The sequence below is a fragment of the Choloepus didactylus genome, chromosome 4, assembly GCF_015220235.1.
Source record: "Choloepus didactylus isolate mChoDid1 chromosome 4, mChoDid1.pri, whole genome shotgun sequence".
Classification (NCBI taxonomy): Eukaryota; Metazoa; Chordata; class Mammalia; order Pilosa; family Megalonychidae; genus Choloepus; species Choloepus didactylus.
In genome coordinates, this window is record NC_051310.1 from 13,947,339 (window position 1) to 13,952,635 (window position 5,297).

The following is a 5,297-nucleotide window of genomic DNA, read 5'->3' on the forward strand; positions in this document are numbered from 1 at the left end:
CCTCAGTTCCCCTTGTAGAAAATCAGTAAGTTGATATATGCAATGGTTTTCAAACTTCCTCTTTTAACTTCCTCTTTTAACAAATAGAGTAATATCTCTCCCCGAAGCACAAAGTTGACAGAAGATAACAATGGAGCTGCTCTAGAAGATGAGGTGGGGGTTGGAGGGCTTCTGCACTCTGTCCCCCTGTCCTGCCTGGGGGGCCACTGAGGGCTCCCTTAAATCTCTAAAGCAACACAGTCACAGAACTTGTTCTGTATCTGTACTCTCCGCTACAGGAGCTCCATGTGGCTACTGAACACTTGAAATTTTATGGCTGGTGTGACAGAGAACTTTATTTATTTTCTTTATCTTTGGCCACCATAATTGAGGGTAGATCTAGGTCACAGCTTGAAAAGTTCTGGGCTCAGCAGATGAGCTACCAGGGTTAGTAAAGCAGTTCCAAAGCAACAGAAACATCTCAGCGTACACATTCCCTACAACCATCCGGAAGGACATCATTGGTTCTGCTTGACAGAGGAGATTCATAGACACAGATAGGGGAGACGACTCGCCAGGGTCACACACTTTATACTTAGTAAAAGCTGAGCCTGGACCCCAGGTCCAGCTGCTTCCAAAGCCAGTGCTGTTAATGGCTTTGCTTTGGTTCCTGTACCCCAAGGTTTGCTTTACCTCCCCTATTCCATCTCTGTCCTCCTGCTCACACACCCCTACCCACTCAGGAATGAGGGGATCCTGGGCTTGGTCAAGGTCACTTGTTCTCAGAGACCCAAGGGCAGGTGGGGGCCAGAGCTCCTCCCCAGCAGAGGCTCACCTCCTCCTATCGCAGCCACAGCAGCCCTGGCTGGAGACGAAAAGAAATCGCGAGTGGATGCACGATGGCCTCTCTCTACACTCCTGGCTCTGCTCACGGTGGGAAGGGCTCTCGGAGGTTGGGATCAGAGAAGGGATCACCCAGAGAAGCCCAATTTCCCAAGGATGCAAAGCTGGGCAGAGAAGAGTCCAGGGCTCTGTGAGACTCCCCGCACCCCCCCACCTTTGCCCCAGTGGTGAAGGGCACCCACCTTGAAAAAAGCTCCATGCTGCTCTTTGAAGCCAATACATTTGGTATACTTTTCTCACAAAAAAAAAAAAAAAAAAAAAAAAAAAAAAAGAACATGAAAAGCGTGCTGTTTTTATCTGCAGTGGTGTAAATCAAACTTTTCTATTCTCTCTTCCAGAAGCCTGAAAGCTATCCCAGGCCATGGGTCAGAGTGGAAGTCCTCCACCCTTCAGAGCTTCTGCAGGAAGCCTTCCCCATGCCCCCCATCAGAAGTCACCCGGCCTCCTCTGTGCTCCCTGCCATGGGGCTAGAGCCCCCTGAGCATGCCTGGACCACACTGAACTGCTTAGAGCTCCCAGGGCTTCCAGGGACATCTGACAATGGCTGCTACAGGGACTGGTGTGCTTGGGCAGACGGGACCAGGAGATTTCCGGGCCTGCTGGTATGAGCTCAGCCAGAGCCCCAAGAGCAGCTCCCATCATTTCTTACAGATTTTGGCTCATGGCTCATCACCACCCCCACCCCCCTCTCCATCACTACTCTGGGTCTATTAGGTGATTTCAATATCCGCTTACATGACATTTCTGATAAATTGTCTTTCACTTCAATCTTACTTTGAAAGACCTGTACTCTATGTCACACATCCCTGTGGACACACCCAGGGCCCAGGCTGCCCACTATGGGCATTAAAATGTTTAAATTTTAATGAAATTAAATGAAGTAATGTTAAAAACCCCGTTTCTCAGCTGCACTGGCCACATCTCAGGTTCAACAGCCATGTGTAGCTAGTGGCTGCTGTTCTGGGGAGTGGAGAGTGTGGTCCATCACCCAGAAAGTTCTGTTGGACAGCCCTGCCTTCAACCTTGTTATTAACAAAAACTGCACCCCTCCTGACTGATCCAGTCCAGCACCCCCTAGAGCCCTCCACCTCCTCCCTTTCCAGATTTCTGATTCTAATACAAGCCCTGAAGTGTGTCCACGTTCGGAAGGTGTCCCTGCCTGCACACAGCCTCCTGTGACCCACTCGGCCGGCTGCCCTCAGTCCTCCCCACACTGGCCTCGCAGCAACGTTGTCACATGAGCCACCATCCCCGCCCGCTTCCTGGCAGCATCCTTCTCGCCTGCCTCCAGGGAGCCATCCTTTCCCTCTTCCCTTGCCCTGCACTCGCCTCTCCTGCTCAAGTCAGCTGCCTCCCTGACCTGCAAACCTCGGGGTGTCCACGGCTCTGTCCTCAGCCCTCACCTCGTATTCAGACGGGCAGATCGACACCACCTCGGCTGAACAAAACCAGCTCTCCCCTACCTTACTGGGGTCCTCACCCCTTCCCAGAGCAACAGGAAGCAGAGCAGCAGGCAGCGGCCTCTGTGAGCACAGGGGTGTGCTCCACCCAAGACCCCTGTGTGGAAGGACGTGTGCCCGCTCAGAGCTCTCCGCTGCCTCCTGCGGTGAAGGCCCGTGTTCGCACCCACCGGTAGTGAGATTGAAGGGCGCCTCTTCCTCACACCCTGTGTCAGCAAAGCCCGCCTTCCCTCGCCCGCAGAGACATGCAGCCCCCGGCCCTTCCTTGCACCTCTGCCTTCCCATCCTGGCCCGGGCCCCCCAGGTCTCTGGCTGGGATGACTGCAGGGGGTTCCTCCCTGGTGCCCCGGCCTCTGCTCTGGCCCCCTCCTCGCTGCTCCAGCCGGCAGCCACTCTGTCAGCAGCCCAGCCCGGAAACCTCGACGTCGTCGGTCATGGGCTGAATCGCGTCCCCCAAAGAGACAGCTGCAAGTTCTAATTAGCAGTAAGTTAAGACGGGGTCTTACTGGAGCAGGCTGGGCCCTTGGTCCATGGAAGAAGAGGGGAGAGAGTCAGAAAGAGACCACCAGGTGAGGATGGGGACTGTGCCAGTTTGAGTGTGTGTCCCCCAAATGCCATTATCTTTGTGGTCTTGTGTGGGGCAGAAGTTTTGGTGCTGGTTGGATTTGCTTGGAGTGTGCCCCACCCAGCTGTGGGAGATGATTCTGATGAGATGTTCCCATGGAGGCGTGGCCCCGCCCATTCAGGGTGGGCCTTGATCAGTGGAGCTATATAAATGAGCTGACTCAAAGAGAAGAAACTGAGTGCAGCTGGGAGTGATGTTTTGAAGAGCAGCAAGCTAGCTAGAGAGGAGCGTCCTGGGAGAAAGCCGTTTTGAGGCCGGAGCTTTGGAGCAGACGCCAGCTGCCTTCCTAGCTAGCAGAGGTTTTCCGGACGCCACTGGCCATCCTCTGGTGAAGGTACCCGATTGCTGAGGTGTTACCTTGGACGCTTTGTGGCCTTAAGACTGTAACTGTGTAGCCAGATAAACCCCCATTTCATAAAAGCCTATCCATCTCTGGTGTTTTGCATTCTGTAGCATTAGCAAACTAGAACAGGGACACACGGAAGGAAGAGGCCACGTGGACATGGCAGCAGAGATTGGGCTGCGCTGCCACCAGCAGGAATGTCGAGGACTGATGGTAACCGCCAGAAGCTGCAAGAGCAGGGAGGATCCTCCCCGAGGGCCTTCAGAGGAGCGAGGCTCTGCTGAGCCCTCGACTGCAGACTCCCAGGCTCCAGGACTGTGAGAGGACACATTTCTGCGGTTCTCGGCCACCCAGTTTGTGGTACTTCATCACAGCAGCCCCAGGGAACACACACACCATCCCTGACTCCTCTCTTTTTTGTCCCACTCCACATCCAATCTGTGAGCAAATCCTGTCAACTTCACCTTCAGTGTGTGACCAGAGCCTGGCCTCTCTTTGTACTTCCACCGCGACCACACAAGTCCGCCATTGTTGTCCGTGATCAGACATATAAGAAGTCACCCCACATGGAGACATGAGAGTAGGCTGCTGGGATACACAGAGGAGCATGGCACTGCCCCATCTGTCTGCTGACAGCCCCTCGGCATCCCTGGGCCCTGAGGGTAAAGCCCGAGCTCTTCCAGGGGGAGGAATAAGCCGCCCACGCTCCATCTCGGCCTCTCTCCCCAAGCTCACTGCTGTCAACACCCACTCTGGGCTCCCGAGGGAAAGAACAGAAGCCGTTCCCGGCTCTTTGAGGCCTCTGCTCCTTTGCTGGCCAGATCCAGGCAAATGTTAGGACCCTGCCTTCTGACCCTTCCTCCAGGAAGCCTGCCCCGGCCACGCATTCCAGCCTCCCTCAACCATCCGTACTTCTGCCCACAGAGCTGGATGTGCGTCCACTGTGCGCCTTCTGCCACGGCACTGTCCTCAATGCGGTGTCCTTCTCCATCTCTTCTGCTGGATTTCGACCTCTCTAAGGCCAGGGCCTTGACTGATACGCCCCCCAGAGCCAAGCACAGCCTGGGAGTGAAGAGGTACTGAGTATTTCAGGGAAACAGTGGCTCGGGAGTGCACCTCTCGCTGCCTGCCCCTTCGCTGGCCCCATGTTGGAGGTGAGAAGGCTCTGGGAGGAGGAGGACATTAGTAACCAAGGCCTGGGAGAGTAAGGGAGGAAAACCTTGGAGAAATGAGACTCGCCCAGGGGCTTTGGTGAGGCCAACAGGCCAGGGGACGGGCAGTGGTATCTGCCCGGCAGTAAAGCCAGGGCTGAGCCTATGCCTGCTGGCTGCAGGAAGCCTGAGCCACAGACCATTTGCAAAGAGCCCAAGACCAGCGTGAAGGGTCCCTGGACCACCCAATCAGATGCAACCTGTGCCCAAATGCTGCTGCTGGGAGACACCTGAGAACCACCTCCTCCTACCCCTGCATTTGAGGACTGGGAAAATTCATCCTCCTCTGGAAAAGAAGCAGAGGGGAGCATGTGGGGGGCATGGCAGCTGTGGGGTCAAAGGCCTCAAGCCCCCTTGGGAGAGCCTGAGGCCCAGAGACCCCACCCAGTGTCCTCTTCCATTTTCTGAAGCTCTCAAGAACTCTCATTGTGGAGGGGACGTTAGGGGCAGCTGCCCTGAGAGGTGACTGACCACTTGGAGGTGACCCAAGGGAAAGACAAAGACTGAGCCCAGCCTTAGCTAAGGGCTGGCGGGGCCCCTCACTTAGAGAGGAGGCTGAAGCCGAGAGGGAAGGAGACCTGCCAGGACACATGCAAGTCAGTGGCAGCTCCCGGCCCCCTCTGCCCCGGGCCAGGGCTCCTGCTTCCCGCCACCCCAAGCCCTGAGCCAAGGAGCCTCCCCAGAGGGCACTCGCCATCAGACTGAAATTCCTGCAGGATGGTGTCAGCGGCAACTCCATCACCGTTTCCTATGGCTTGTGCTGACATCTTGGTGGC